The sequence below is a fragment of the Mirounga angustirostris genome, unplaced genomic scaffold (genome assembly GCF_029215605.1).
Source record: "Mirounga angustirostris isolate CCGP_5_RB_7025 unplaced genomic scaffold, mMirAng1.0.hap1 SCAF_5, whole genome shotgun sequence".
Taxonomy (NCBI): domain Eukaryota; kingdom Metazoa; phylum Chordata; class Mammalia; order Carnivora; family Phocidae; genus Mirounga; species Mirounga angustirostris.
In genome coordinates this window covers 12,298,537-12,314,941 of record NW_026991713.1, presented here as the reverse complement: position 1 = coordinate 12,314,941, position 16,405 = coordinate 12,298,537, and positions in this window count along the sequence as shown.

The window sequence follows — 16,405 nt, the reverse complement described above, 5'->3', positions numbered from 1 at the left end:
TGACCCCACCTCCTGCGAGAGACTCTGCCCTTGAGTGCGGGCTGATCGCGTGACCTGAGCCTAGTAACTAGAATACAGCAGAAGTGATGGGATGTCCCTTCTGAGATTTGGGGGCCTGTGTCCTGGGGGCTCCCTTTCTCTGCCCCCTTTTGCTTGCTCGAAAGCCGTGTTGTGAGCTGCCGGCCTCTGGCCCACAGCCAGCCAGGACCTGCAGCTGACCAGCGGTCGCGACAGTGAGCTTGGGAGGGAACCCCCCCGGGTGAGGCTTCACATCAGACCACAGCCCTGGCCGAGTCCCCACCGGCAACCTCACGATAGAGCCTGGGCCGGAGAACGCATAGAACTGAGATCGTGGATGTCTGTTGTTCGAAGCCACTGAGGTTTGGGGAAACGTGCTCTCCAGCCACACATAACTTATTACAACCCACCACCACCTCCTCCTGGGGCCACTGCCCCACCGGCTCCACCCCCCTCCCCTGAGGCCCACGGAGAGGAAGTCCCAGGCTTATGTCCTCGTCTCCCACATTTTACTGCTTGAAGGCCTGACCTGGGGGAAGGCATTTCACCTTCTCTGGGTTCCTTTTCCACTTGGTTAAGGCCACAGGTGCACAGGTCTTTCTCACTATTCTCTCACCTTGACCTTCATAACTGCTCGGAGATGTATTTGGGACAGGTCTCCATGTCCCCGAATGATAGCAGAACAGACGCAGGGCGGCGTGGGACATTGTGACAGCATCGTCCGGGACGACGGTGAGGACAGCGAGGGTCCGACTGTGGCTCGTGCCTCACTGGCCACACCCTGCGCGTAGCTTGCCTCCTGTGCTGTGGGAGGCGGGGAGCCCGGCCGCTCCGTTCCCTGGACTCGCCTGCAGCTGGCCACCCGCGGGCCACATCAGTCCCCCACGCGGGCGAGAATTCGGAACCGGGGTTCACAGGGAGAGAGACGGCACCGAGCGCCCGTGTCGCCGTGTGGATCGGGGCTCTGGAGCTGGCCGCTGAGCGGTGACCTCCCGATTCCCCAGCTCTCTGTTGGAGCAGGAGCCGCGGTGGCACAGTTTGGAAGTTGCTCCGGGACGCTCCGCTGCTTAGTGTGCTTTAAAAAAAAAAAGAATAGATTCTGTTGTCGGTCACTGAAGCCCGACTGATACACCTTCTCCAGAACATCTGGGACAAAGGGGTCCCAGGAGGTCTCCTCTCAGCATCCTCCTCCTGGTGGCCGTGCGTACATCAGTCCCCTGGGGAGCGCTCCGACTGGCTCAGCTGGGTCAGTCCTTGTCTTGAGAGATGGGGAGTGAATGACGGGGACATTTCCTACCACGGCAGCTGGGGGACGGGGCCGTCCCTAGAAGAGGGGCTGAGAAGGCCTGGAGCACAGAGTGTGTGAGCCGCCACATCTGTCCGACATGAGCCGCCAAGGGGAAGCACCATTAGCGAATCCCACAAGGGACAGGGCGGTAATTAAGCCCAGAGGGCGGGAGATTGTCACAGGAGGCCCAGAGCCCTGCTCAACGGGTCGTCACGCCTGTCCGCCAGCTCTCCACCACGGAGGATGCAGAGCTACCCCCATCTACCCCTGACAGTGCTTTGGGTGGGGAGGGGGGATGGAGGCTCAGAAGGGATGAGGTGCCTGGCAGGCTGGGAGACGTCCCAGCAGGAGATGGGGGTTTGGATCCAGCCCTCCCGATTCCCATCCACTGCGGGACCTGGAGCCAGCAGACCGGGGCCATGCCTCTCATCGGCAGAATGCCCATGGCAGTGGTGGGCCTCAGTGGGACGGCGTGTTGGAAAGTGCCTACCCCTGGGCCTGGCCCCAGGAGGCACCTCCTGGTGATGGTGACAGGCCGGAGTGCTTGATTCTGCCTCTGCTGAGCAACTTTCCCATTGCCATGGTGACAGATGCCCTGTGAGTTGGGCTTTGATTAGAACTGGGTCCACGCAGCAGCGAGCTGTATCCCCAGCCCCTCCTGTTCTGTGAGCCTGTCCCCTGGCACCAGGCCGGAAGGGGCAGGCAGAGGGAGCGGGCCTCTCCACCTCAGCCCTCCCTGCTCCTTCTGCCATCTGCCAGCCTCCATCTCCGGACTCCACCCGGCCTAGAGCCTGAGGTCTGGGTTCCAGTTCTGTGTCTCCTACCTCCTGCAGAGTGGAGGGGCTTGTGTTTGGGCTCAGCTTTGCAGATCGGAAGGAGAGTATCGAGCACCTACCTGGGCCGTGGGCTGGATGTCAACTGGGCCCCTGCCCTTGCAAATCCTGATACCAGTGCCACCAGCCTCGGCTCCCAAAGAGCCGTGCGGTCCTCCAGCCTCAGGTTCCTGCTCCTCTTCCTGGTGCTCCTCCAACTCCCATGGGTCCTCTGCCCTGTGTGATGCCAGCTCGGGGGTGGAATCCAGCCCCTTCCTCAGTTTCCACAAAACCCCTGTCTCCTACCTGGGGCAGTGGAATATATTGAATGGTGGGGGGAGGGCAGCGGTGGGGGAGGGTTTGCACGGAGAGCTTCACGTTCTCTCTGGAAGCGCCTGGCCTTCCACCCTGTCCCAGGAAAGGCTTGCTCTTTCCCCCATGCCTGCACGATCCCTTTCTCCCCCTCACGCAGAGCCAGCCCTGACCGACTGTGGCCCCTGCCCCCTTTCCTGTCCCCCTCCCAACCCAGTGGGGCAGAAGCACAGGACTGTCTGGGTCCCAGCACTGTACCCCCCTTCCCGCAATCTTCACAAAGATCTGGGGAACTTCCCTGCGGATTGTGGGGTGCAGGAAAGACTCTCCTCTCTGGGACCTAGCAGTCTAAGCTCTGCCCCGCTGGAGAGGGTCCTGCAAGCACCAAGGGCAAATTCCACAGCCAGACAGGGAGGCGCCCCAAGACTCGGCACTAAGCCACATGTCACTGGGACCACCTCCTTTCGAGGATGTATAAAGGTGGTCAGCGTGGATCTGCTGGAAGTTTCCTGAACGCTGCCACAGCCCCCGACCCCCAGACAGGTGACTGCTGAGGGACAACCGTTTTGAGTGATTGTGTCACCTAACACCTGTTCACACAGGTCGACTCCTGGAGGACGCTGGCCTATCTCGCCCCCTCCCACAAAGTCTCTGTGGCTGGGCTTTGACCAGGGCCATGTGCCTAGGAAATGGGGAGCCCAGCAGAGACACAGGTTTTCTGCCCCATGGACTTGCTTGGGTCATGTGACCCTGGCTGGCCAATCAGAAAGCCCCATCCCCTGGCAGAGAGATTGGCTCATGGTGGGCACCTGACTCAGGCAGAGCCAATCAGAGTCTTCCATGAGCTTTGATACATGGACACCAAAGACAGAGGGTCTCTTGCTTTCTACAGGCTCATGGGCTGGCATGAATGAGGTAGGAATGGTCAGGAGCCATTGCCATGCCATGCAGAGACAGAGCCTACCAGAAAAGAAAACCAACATGCTGAGGAAAGAAGAATGTCTGAAAGATGAAGTGATGAGCCTTGAGGATGTTTGAGTTCCTGGATCCAGCTGGGCCTGAAGGCAGATCCACTTCTGAATTTTCAGTATGTCAGCAAATAAATTCCCCTCAGCTGCTGTGGGTTGCTTTTGACAGTGTAATTGAAAGGACCCTGACTATCAGAAAGGGAGGATGGGAAGATAAAGAGGGAGCTTACAGGAAAGGCCATGGGTCAGAGGGTGTCCCAACTGGGACCACAGAGTCCATTTAGTCCCTCATCGCTGAATCTGGCCTATTGTGAGGTCACCTGGGCAGCCTGTTAAAGTAGATGCTGGTTCACTAGACTGGGGACCTGGAAACCTGCATTTCCACAAGCTTCCCAGGGAATTCTGGTATCAGCCAGGTGGGAAACTGCTGACCTAGTCCTATCCCCTCACTCTGTCATTAGGGGAACTGAGGCCAGAGGGAGAAGCACACAGCAAGTTCATGGTAATTCCCCATCTGTTCTTTCTCCCTTTCCTGTCTTCCTGTTGCCCGCTCCAAGGGTGAGGGCAAGGAAGGGGAAGGTTTAAGATCCTCCACAGAGGGGCCCAGGCTCAGACCATTGTCTAGCACCCTCACCTCTCAGAAGCCGAGAGAGTGTACAGAAATGACCGTGCTGTTAGTCCTGGAACTGCTGCTTGCCCGACGTCTGTCCGTCCATCCATCCATCCATCCATCCATCCATCCATCCATCCACCAAGTACTAAGCACTGTGTGTGCCCAGAACAAACCAGTGAATGTAGCTTCTGTAGGTTATTTATGCCTTCCCTCCCTCCCCCTCCCTCCCCCTCCTCCCCCCTCTTTTCCCTCCCCTCCTTCCTCTCTCCTCCCTCCCCCTCCCTCCCGCAGTCCCACCTTCCTTGACCCTCCACCCCCTTCCTCTTTAGGGGGAGAATGCTAGACTTGGTTTCACGTTCATGTTCAGCCATTCAGCCGCTATCACTCAGTAGCTACGTGAACTGGGCACTCAATTTCTCTAAACCTCTTGGCACCCCACCTTTCTCATTTTGAGAAGCGGGGAGGACAGAACTTTCCAGGATTGCTGTAGCCATACAGCCGAACTGTGGGAGGGGGCTGTGTGGGGATGTTGGTGGCACCGTCCTTCCTTATGCCTTGATTTCAGAGCCACGTGGAAATGTTAAAATGAAAAGGAAGGAGGAAAAAACGCCCATCTTCGTAGGTTGCCCACCGTCAATGTTGCACATTTCCCTCCAGGCCTGACCGCCCACAGACTTCATCCTCATGTGGTTGTGATCGGCCTGGGGACGCAGTCTGGGGTCCTGGTTCTTTGGCTCACACCCAGTCGTTCAGAGTCTTTGATAAAGGATGTCAGTGAAAAAAGTCGTGAGAAAGGGGGATTTGGCTTGGAGACAGAAGCCTGAGTGAGATAAACAGGCCCTTCTGGGGCTGTGAGAAGCATGAGGGCCCTTGGGGAGTCACACTGGAAATGGCTGTGAACCAGCCATGTGACCTCTCTGGACCTCAGCTCCCCCATCTGTGAAATGGGAGCATCGAGCTGGCTGATCCCTGAAACCCCTTGAAGCTCTGAGTTTCTGGGGGCCTGTGACCCAATAACCGACTGGAGTATTTTTGGCACTCTAGGTGCTATGGGGGATCTGATGGAAGGAAAGGTGGACCCTGCCCTCGGCGACCTGAAGGTCCAGTTGGAGGCATAAAGCCAGGCCACAAAACCCAATTCAAGAACCATCATTCAAGAATTATACAAAAGGAAAGTATATAATTCCGATCACAGCAACCGCAAACAACTGCACTTGAACTTGATCTTGTCCCAGGTGGCAGGAGCAGGACTCCTGCTTCCAGAGCCTCCGAGGAAGGCAAGAGCAGCTCTGGAAGCAGGGATGGCCGCAGCGCAAAGCAGGGGCCCAGGGAGCACCGATGAGGGGACCTTGGATCTGAGAGAGCCCTGCCTGGGAATGTGCTGGGGAAAGGGCTGTGCAGAAGGGCCTGGAACCCTCACTGTGGGAGGGGTGGGGGGAGGGACTGGGCTGTTTGGTCAGGAGGCAGGAAAACTCAGGGGACTGATCCCTGCCTTCAGATATTCCCAGCGCCATGTGGAGGATGGGCTGGATGTGTGCTGGTGGCCCCGGGGGCAGGACTGGCACTGCGGGGAGCCGGGAGGATGCCCCGCACCCCTGAGCCCTCGGTTTGGGAGATAGGACAGCACTGGGTGCTGGGTGCTGCCCGCTGGCTGCTTACCACGAACCCACAGGCCCTCTGTCAAGTGAGCTCCAGGCATATCTGTTTATTTCCCATAACAACTCTGCCAAGTAGGTGGCGCCACAGTCCTCAGTTCACAGATGAGGACATCGAGGCACAGAGAGGGTAAGTCACATGCCAGGAAGCGGAGGGGGTGAAATCTGAACTCAGGCGGTGGGCTCTCCAGCAGTGGGACCGTGTAAGCAGAGGTGTAGAGGGATGGAAGAGAGCAGGGCAGGGGCTGGGTAAGATAGCTCCCAAGGCCACTATGGCTTTAGAGGCTCATCAGGGAGGGCCCCCTGGAATAGGTGCCCTTGAACTGAAATGGAAGTCTGGGAACGCTCACTGGAGAGGAGTAGCAAGGGTGTCGAGGCCAGGGAAGTGGTGGGTGCAAAGGCATGGGGTGGGAATGGGGCGTGGTGTGAAGGCGGAGAGGGGGACCCATGGGCATGGCCAGGACCGTCCAAAGCAGACCCAAAGCCACACGCCGGGCCCCTTGCACGTGTCTGGAGGCCCCTCTGGTTGGCCGGCCAGCGTATCACAACAGCACCCTGACCAGCAAGCGTCCTCCCTCTGTCCTTCCAGCCTCCCCACTACTGTCCAGTCCCTCGGCAATCCGATTCAACCTAAACCCGATCAAGCCGTGCAGGAGCCCCCGTGGCTCCCCACTGCCTGAGCACAGAGTCCAAGCTCTACCCCTTGGGTGATGTTTCAAGGTCCCTCCAGCGCCCCCCCAGCCTGGTTAGTGAGCTCCCCAGCCACCAACACAGTGAGGCCAGATGGGGTGCCCGTGCCCATCCAGGCAACTGAGCCCTCGCTGCTCCCCCGTTGGACAGTGAGCTCAAGAGCGGCCACTGCTCTCTCTTCGGGCTCATGTCCCTCGTCCCTCGAGCCCAGCGCAGGCCCTCCGGGAGAGCGCCAGGCCTCAGACATGTGGTGCGGGAGCCAGAACACCGGGCCGTGAATCCCCGCTCTGCTGTTACCAGGCCAGCAGTGAAGGACCAATGTGAGTCAGTGTCAGCGCTGTGCTCATTGCTGGGGACTCAGGGAATGCTGGCTGGATGTCATAGAAGCAGGGGACAGGGGGGAACGGGGCAGGGAGAGGGAGAAAGAGGGAAAGAGGGAGAGAGAGGGAGACAGGGAGATGGGGGAGAGGGAGACAAAGGGAGAGAGAGAAGGGGAGAGAGGGAAGAGAAGGAGAGGGAGGGAGGGAGGGGGAGAGAGAAGGAAAGAGATGGGGAGGAAAAGGTTGGGGAGGGGGTAATGGGTGGCAGAGGGGAAGGCGGGGCATGAGGTTGGGAGGGGAAGCTGCCAGGTGGAGGCGGGGAGGCAGAGAGCAGAGGCCACCAGCCAGGGTCTGTCTGGCTCAAGTGAGAACTGTTCCATCACGAGGTGACACCTGCCAGCCAGCTACTCTCAAAATAGCTGTCCCTGCTGGGGCCGCGCCAGTGGAGGGTGGGGCTGTGAGCCCTGTGGGGACACCAGGAGCCCTGTGGGGACACCGGGAGCCCTGTGGGGACGCCGGGAGCCCTGTGGGGACAAGTGCTGGGCTCGTGGCTCCTGTGGTCTCCAGCCTGGCAAGAAGCCTCTGTGCCCTGTGCCTTGAGAGGCTGCGGCGGGGGCTCAGGGGTCCCTCCCTGCGGGTCTGTGTGCACGTGTGTGTCCCGTGCCCTGGGGTCGGTGCTGGAGGCTGGGCTGGTGACAGGCAGGGAATGGCCAGACTGATAATGATACTCATAATAGTGGTCCTCATCCCCATCATAAAAAATGAGGCCAGCCCAGCAAAGTTGCCCACCCACGTCCATCCCTCTTCTTTCTTTTGCAAGGACCCGGGGACACTGGGGGCAGGCCAGGGGACACACCCACCTCCCGGACTCCCTTGCAGCTAGGCCGACCAGGGCACCCACTCCTGGCTGCTGAGATGTAAGGGCGAGTCAGCAAGGAGGGCCCCAAGAAGGCTGTGGTGCTCCCCACCTCTTGGCACGTCTCTGTGCTAGCCTCCTTCTGTCTGGCTGCACATGGCTCTTCTCCAGCAGGCTGAGAAGCCAAGGCCAGGGAGCACCCAGGCCGCTGGAAGAACATCGACATTCACCCCACACAATCTGAGTTTTCATCCCGGCCGTGCCCAGCTGCGTGACCTTCCTCGGCCTAGGTCGTCTCAGCTGAGAAATGGGAAGAAGAGAGAGTGACCAGTGCTGAGACCCTGCTGTGTCTCACAGGCCTGGCGCACCTTCTGGGCCACCAGAGGACAATGGAATACTGATGTTGATGCATTTGACTGTGTGTTGGACGTGTTTTTGGCATTTGGTCCAGTCCAGTTTGGCAGATACTTTTTTTTTTTAAGATTTATTTATTTATTTGAGAGAGAGAGAGAGTGGGGATGGGGTGGAAGAGGGAGAGGGAGAGCGAGAATGTGAAGAAGACTCATGCTGAGCTGGAGCCCATTGCGGGGCTCGGTCTCATGCCCCTGAGAGCATGACCTGAGCCGAAACCAAGAGTCAGCCGCTCAACCCACTGCGCCACCCAGGCGCCCCCAGTTTGGCAGATACTTGTAAGGATCCCTGCTACTTGGAAAATTGGAGTGACCACACAGCAGGTGGTTCTTCATCGCCTTGTATGGCCACCGTCAGATCTGTAACGGGGTGTCTGGCTCGTGTTCATGTCCCGGTGGCCCGGCAGCAGCCGTTCCCCGGGATATCTGCCGAATGATTGAATTCATCCGTGACCACTCAGCAAATGCCTCCACGGTGACTTTTTTTGGGGGGGGGGGGTGGGGGGGGTGGCAGGCTCTGCACAGGAACAAATAAAACCAAGGATAAACTAGGCGTCCCTGATGGACGAGGCCTGTGTGTTCGCCTTCGGTGGGCAGATCGGAGTTTAACAGGGAGCACCATCTGGGGCAAAAGGAAGAGAGTCCAGGCTGGAGAAAGTCAGGCTGTTGTGGGAGAGGAGGGGGACCATGGAAACAAGTTCATGGCTGGAACATTCTAGCCCCTGGATTCCCTGCCGAGAAAGCCAGGAATCCCGCATGGGGCCAGAGGAAAGCCCTCCCTCCTGACCCCCGTTCTACCTCTCCCACCAGCCGTGTGGGAGACCTTGTCCCTCACTCCTGTTGCTGTACCCCTAGCACCCAGAACCCCCGGGCCCTACAGGGTGTGCAGAAGAGGGTCCGAGGAGGGAGTGGCTGCTGGTCTGAGGGAGGAGGAAGAAGTCAGGAGCTGGAGGCTTCTCTGGGCTCTGCCCATGGAATTTTCCAGACTGACTTCTCCTCCGGTCCCAGTCTGAGCAGCTCTGGGGCACGGCATGACCTCAGCCCTCCCCTTCTTCACCTCAGTTCGCTGAGCATCACTGTCAGCCACATTCTTTCCAAGAGTCTTTCCACTCATGAGGTTTGTTCTAAGGATTCTGGCTCCCTCCATGGGGACAACTCCGTGGGGCACTGACCTCCCACCCGGTGAGTCCCCAGGCCCCTGCGTGGGCCGATCCCACACCCTCGTGACGTCAGCCCGGTCCACGCCTCCAACGCCTGGACAGACGGCCGCATCACCCGGGGGCGCAGAGCAAGGAGGGGGTGGCCGTTAGCCCGGGGTCCCACCCAGCTCTGGTCCTTCCAGGTGCGCTGGGAAGTCAGCAAGCCTCCGTCCTGTCCTACGAGACTGCTGTGTGGGAAAGTGCTTTGTAAACTGCAAAGAGCAGGCAGATGGGAGGGTTCCCATCCACACCTCCGCCCACCAGCTTGGGGGTTCCCAACCCAGAGGAGTTTTGGGGGCCTGTACAGAGACTCCCTCCTCCTGGGTTTGCTCTGCAGGCCTCTCACCAATGCCTGAGGTTCTGTCACTAGGAATTCTCTCACTGCTTTGTCTCTAACCCTGGCTGAAGGGTGTGGGTGGTCCACACAGGGGTCATTAACTCTGGGAGGAACCATCCAACTAGTCTTCCCCGGGGTGGGGCGAGCAAGGGAGAGGGAACGGGGAAAGTGTATGGTCTGGTGGAGCTCCCCTCTCCGTGTTCACAGATCCCGCCTCCCCCCAGTCCCCAGGGGAAAGGGGTCCCAATACACAATCCAAGGCATGACCACTTGAATTAAATGGCAAAAAGCAAAATGCTTTCCCTGGTATCTCCCGGTGGTGAGCCATCTCCTCCTCCCACACGTGCTGGGGTGAATTTCTCTGCCCCCCTCATGCCACCCGTGTCTCCGGACCCCCCCGATGTTGCTCTGAAATGTGAGACTGGAACACAAGGGTGTGGGGAGGGGGTCAGCGTGAGGACCCCAGGGCTGGGCTGCCTCGTTTGGCAGCCGCGGCTTACTCGCTGTGTGACCTGGGAAGGTTATGACCCTCTCTGTGCCTCGGTTTCTTCTTCTTGAAAACGGGGATGATCACAGTACCCACCCCGTATGGTGGTTTGAGGATTTAATGAAGGGGTGTGCAGGGAGAGCCTGGCCTTCAGGACGGGCTGAATCGGCCTCAGCTTGGGGGTTACTCATCCCAAATCTGTCGGCTTCTCTGTTCTTTCCAGAGTCCTGGCCACCTGTGTCTCCTTCTGAACCACGGCGCCACCTTCCTCGCTGGATCTCCTGCAAATGCCCCCCCACCGCCACAGACCCCACTGGTCTGCTCCCACCACTCCCCTGCTTCCGACCCTTTAAGACACTGTATCCATTCATTCCCTGGCTTGATGTGCATATTCGACATTCTCCAGCCGTCAGACCCTGTCCCGTACTGGGTACTGACTACAGTAGACGGGGAGGGCCCTGGCCTCAGGGAGCCTGTGGGCTAGCATGCACCCAGACCATGGCGACTACACAGGCAGATAAATGAGAGCATGTTAAGTTCTGCAGACCAGTCATCGGTGGTCACCATTATGCCACCTAACAAGCCCAAACGCAGGGGCTTCCACAACAATCATTCGTTCTCCCTCACAAGTCTGCAGATCGGCTGGGGATCCGTGGATCTGGCTGGGCTGCTCAATAGGCCACTCATCCTTGGACTTCTGGGGACGTGTGTGTCCCATGGGGATGGCAAGGGGCCAGGGGGCGAAAAGAAAGCTGTCGTGCTTCTGCAGCCCCTGAAGTGAGACACTCTCACTTCTGCCCACATCCCATCGGCCAAAGCTTGTCTCGTGGTCAAGTCCACCGTCAGTGTGCTGGGAAAATACACACTGCCTCTAGAGGGACACCCTGCAAAGCCACAGAGGGAAGGTGCGCGTGCAGGGCTGGCTGGACAACTGGAAGCAGCAAAGCCTCCTACCACTTGCTCTGCAGGAAACGGGGTGCTGGTGTGGATAATCCCCGAGTGTCTGTTCCCGAGGGCTGCTCGGGGTCAGTCTCTCTGCACAGCCCACACTCATGCTTAAACCCGAAGGAGGAGGAGAGCCAGGGAAGAGCTTTCCGGCAGAGGGAATACGTGTAAAACCTCAGAAGTGGAGATGAATTGCTGTGTCGTTGAACAGTCAGGAGGCAGGTGAGGCGGGTGGGACACAGGTGTGGTGTGCGCTCTCCATCTCCATCCTCTGCACAAGGCCCAGGCTCTGCTTGCCCACCAAGCGCCCCCCCCCCCCCCCCCCGCACTCTGGTCCATGCTGAGCGCCCCCCTCAGGCCCTCTGCCCGAGCCGCACTGGAATACAGCAGTCCTCTGTCCCCATGCTCCTCCCGAGGCTGGGCCCACGGTGGCCCAATGGTGCACCGTGTGATGCCAGGTGGAGTTAAGTACTAGGAAGGAAGATAAACCAGGTGACGGGATAGAGACAGGCGGAAGGAATGTTGATTTCTCTCTCTTTCTTTAAAAGTTTAATTATTTGAGAGTTCACAAGTGGGGGGAGGGGCACAGGGAGAGGGATGAGCAGACTGAGCGCAGAGCCTGATGCAGGACTCAATCTCACCCTGCTGAGATTGTGACCTGACCCAAAATCAAGAGTTGGACGCTTAACCCACTGAGCCACTCAGGCTCCCCAGGAATGTTGATTCTATAATTCATTATTTGGGGCACCTGGGTGGCTTAGTGGATTAAGCATCTGACTCTTGATCTCAGCTTAGGTCTTGATCTCAGGGTCGTGAGTTTAAGCCCCACATTGGGCTCCACACTGGTGTGGAGCCTCCTTAAAGATAAAAAAATACAACTTATATAGTTTATTATTTAAAAAATTTTATTATGGGAAATTTCAAACATAAAAAAGATAGAGACAACTGAGCAATGAACCCCGAGGTGCCCATCTCCCAGCATGGCTGTCTTTTTGTCCGGCCCCCACCCCTGCGCCAAAGCTAATTATTTTAAGTAGAGGGGGTGCCTGTTTCAGATAAGATGGTCAGAGGAAGCCTCTCTGTGGAGGGAACGTTAAAGCAAAGTCTGGCACAGAGTGTAAGCAGGCCTCTGGCGGAAGAATGTTCTGGGTGGGAGGGAGAGCAGGGACCAAGTTCCCGGGGAGGTGGAGGGAGAATGAAGAGCTGGCGGCAGGACGTGCGGCTGTAGGCCTGCAGCAAGGGGCTGCCCAGCCGCATGTGGGGAGAGGAGGAGAAGGCTCAGAAACAGAAGTGGACCCTTGGCAGCCAGAGGAGCCCCGGACATGGGTCCACAGGTCTGGCCTGGGGCTCAGATCTGCATGTCCTTCGGTCATTGTGAGCCTTGGATGCATCACTTAAGGTTTCTGAACTTCGGTTTCCTCCTCCCCTGGAAGTAGGGGAGACACAACTCCCCACCTCCCAGGGTCACCTCCTCCTTCCCCCCTCCCCCCATCTACAGTCCTCACATTTTTAAGGGGTGTCTGGTATTGACTACTCTAGGGAAGGAGCAGGAAACGGAGCTGTCCTGTCCCAGCTGCCTGCCTGGTCTCCCAGCCTGTTGTTCACCCTCTATGTGGCCACAGGACCTCAGTGGGTCCCCCACCCCCGCCCCCAATCCTGCACCCTGACCAGTGGCCACACCCAGGTCCTAGAGAAGCAGATGTTGGAGGTTGAGGGTAGAGCAGAAATAATGGATTTCTGCTGGTTCCCCTCCCGTCCCCCTTCCCAGGGGTGACTTTGCGGTGGACTGCAGGGCACAGACCGTGGCCCCAGGTCCGGGCGTTTGGGCTGAGGGGGTTGGGGAGCAGCATGGAGGAGCTCTGTGAGGTCAGGCGAGCTGCCTAACCTCACTTAGCTCCGAGTTCTGCGTCAGCCAGCAGGATAATGGAATCCGCCTCCTAGGACAGGGTGAGGATTTTCTGAGGGGTTTTGGAAGGAATGCGGCCCCCGGTGAATTCTGGATCAACTTGCTTACTCTCTGGGTGACCTCACTCCACCTCTCTGAGCCTCAGTTTCCTAATCTGCCAAACAGAGGGAAAGAAAACGGCCTCATGGGGTTGCTGGGATACGGGATGCGGGATGCGGTGCCTAGAAGCCCAGGCAGGGAGGCCTCCTGGAATGTCACCTGCTTCCCTCCCCTTCCTTCCCCCGCTTTCTTCTTGGAGGCACCTCAGGGGAGGGGGCAGGTGAGGACCTTCCCAGCCTGGCCCAGTCCCAGCTTCTGCACTGGCCCCCCGGCTTCCCCACACTGGAGCTGCAGCTGGGTCCGAGCCGGGGCGTGACCGGTGTCCACTCGCTCCTCGGGAGGAGGAGGCCTGTGTTATGGGGCCTCTGGTTGTTTGCTGCTCCCAGTACCTTCCGAAGCTGGTTCGAGTCCGACGTTCTCACGGATCAATGAGGAGAGTCAGGAATCGGAATGAACATCCATGTCTGTCTGACTGCAAAGCCAGTGCTCTTTCTGTTCCTGCTTTTCCATGTGGGCTGTGTGTGTGTGTGTGTGTGTGTGTGTGTGTGTGTGTGTGTGTAGGGTCCTGCCCATCCTTCCATCCACCCAAGCCTGCGGGAAACGAAAAAGCCAGACAACAGAACAGAGGCTCGCGTGGTAGAGTGTGTAGGTGAGCGAATGAATGAATGAATGAGTGACTTACAAACAGGTGAAGGAGGGAATGAATGAGTGCCCTCGTGGAGGCCCCTTGTCCTCTTTTTTCTGGAACCCCCTTCCCCACCGTATTCTACCCCAAACTTATTCACCTCACTGCCCCATTGCCCCGGACCCCTCCTCTGCCCACCGGGCAGCCGGGGGCAGCCGTCTTGGGCCCCCCAGAGACAGGTCCCCCCCCCCACAGCCCACCTGCATCCTCGGGGTGCTTTAAGGGGGTTGCCTTGGCAACCGTAAGTTTCCAGTTGAAGCAAAAAGTTTCAGCCAGGTTTGCTGCGATGGAGAATGACATGGGGAGGACCAGTGGAGAAGGTTGCCACGGCAACTGAATATTTAAGTCAAACTTCCTCGTGGGTCTCCGTGTGGGGAGATTACTTTCAGCAAGTCAGACTCGGCTCCCTTGCCAGGCAGTTCTGCCAATGCCAAGCCGCGCGCTTTAGGGACTGAAGGGCCCATTGTTCCAGGCCCATCTACTGTCCCCAGGCTTCTAAGCCCCAAGCAACTTCACGCAGGGCAGCCTCCTGGCCCAGAGCTTTTGTGTCCTCGTTCATCTCCATGTTGGGCTGCGCTTTTTGTCACTGAGTCACTCTGCACTCCCCTCTTTTGTTAACCAGTCTGTCCTTTGTCCCCCTGCAGAAGCCAGGAGGGCTCTGGGCACTGGTGAACAGTAGTTTCGGAACGGGATGGAAGAATGAGCATCTCTCTCTAGGGAGAAGGAGCGAGGCTGCTTGCAGGGAATCGGGCTGTTGGCTTCCTCTGGGTCTGAGCCCTCTCAGGGGTCCCCTTTCAGGGGCAGGGCCATCGGGAGGGGCTGGCTGAGCCGGGGTCTGCCCTCGGCCCCTCCCTCTGGCCCCAATCCAGGCTTCAAGCCTTGCAGAAGGACCACGGGGACTCCCATCACGGTGAGCCCGGCACCTGTCTGACTCACGGGGGCCCTTGGGGGACACATCTCACCCTGCCCCTGCCCCACCACAGTCCCCTTGGCTACAGGTGGCCCAGCGCCGCGGCCCCTCTCCCTGGCCCTCCGACGCCCCTCAGCTCAGTCCTCCAGGCCTTTGCACCTGCAGAGCCCCTGGCCTGACCACGCCCCGTCCGGACCCCACCGCCCTCCTCCCTGAGTCGTGCAGAAGGTGAGAAGGAAGTGCCTGCGAGAGAAGCCCACCTCCGACTCGCCTCCCAGTTTGTGCTTAGTCCTGTGTGTTTGTGTTAAAGAGTAACTCTCACCGCCCACTGGGCCCGTGGTGCCGGCATGGCCCCTCTTGTGCAAATAAGACGTTTTCAAACGGTTCTGCCACTCGGGGATTCGTTCTCTCTCGGCAGATGTTTATGTGTGATTTCTCCCCTCCTGTTCGCGTTCCTTCACTGCCTCTCCTGCCTCCCTCTGCACCGTCCGGGGTTGGGGTGGGGTGGCCGGGGTGACCTCACCTCCCTCCAGGCCTTTCTACCACTCTTAATGGGTAAATATTTACACCTGGAGGGTGTCCTGGGGAATGTCATTACCCCCCTCCTTTAAACAAGCAGATATCACTGAAGAAAAAAGGGTCCCCTGAGCCTCTCCCTCCCCACCCCCTTTACCGCCTCGGCCTAGAGCAGGGCGTGGGGGGCCTCGGGAGCCGAGGGGTCTCTTCCACTGCCTGTGCAAGGCCCCTTCCCCACCCGCTCAGTCCTCACAAGGACCTGAAGGGCCTCCTTTGGAGCTCAGAGAAGGTGAACAGCTTGGCCAGAGCAGCAGAGCTTAGTCATGGTAGAGACGTAACTTGAACTCGGGTCTGCGGGTCACACTTGAATGGATGTTCTTTCTTTGAAACCAGGTTGGGGCACGCAACACAGAGAGGCTGGACAGACAGCGGCTGCCCATGGGACAGTGAGACCCAGGAACCATGCACAATTCATGAGCAGGTGTTGGGTGCCTAAGGAGACACCCGTCAGAGGCTCTGGGTTCTTCTATCAGCGTGGGCAATCTGCCCACCCCTCTCATATTCCAGACGGGGGTGGTAGCCGCCCTCTCCTGACGGCGGCGCATTCCAGGGGTTCGGATGTGGGAGGGAGAGGACCATGCCGAGGCCATGCCAGCAGATCCGGGGAGCAGGGGGCTAGGTGATACCCCTTGTACCAGGATTCTGGTCTCCTAGGAGAGAGTGTCCATTGGCAGCCCCAAGCCCTCTGCTGAGGGAAACCAAGGCCCCGGAGCTCTCGTTCTAAGCAAAGTATGTCAAACTTAAGTGTGTCAAGCTTGCTGGTTCCATGTGACCCAAATCCGATTGTAGATGCCAGAGAAACTGGCCCCTTTGACCAATCCATACATGAAAAGGGGGTTCAGATACTCCTTTGGGAGCATGGAGAATTGGAATCAGGAGGCCAAAGATTGAGCTCCCAGGGTGCCCTTGTCTCGTTCTGTGACCTGGGGGTGGCGAGCACATCCCTTCTCTCAACCTCGGTTTCCCCATCTAGACAGTGGGGTGAACATCATGTGCCCCACAGGTCGCTGTGCTCCACATGGTCCAGTCTTGCCTTGGGGACACATGCAGAGAATCACCGACGAGCCACCAGAGTGTAATAAAAGGAAATTTAAGTCTTTACTTTGGCCTTTCCCCAAGGTGGGCAGGAGGATTGGGGTCAAGGAGAAGTTTATTCCTAATTCATAGCAAAATTTAGGAGTCCCCATTCCCCAGTATTCTCCATACAAACTGGAGCTGCTTCTCCCCATCTTCGCTCCCCACTCCCATCCGAACTCCCCCAGACTTTGAGCCCAAACCACCCATCAGCGTCTCTCCCCTTGTTTTTTTTTTTTTTAAAG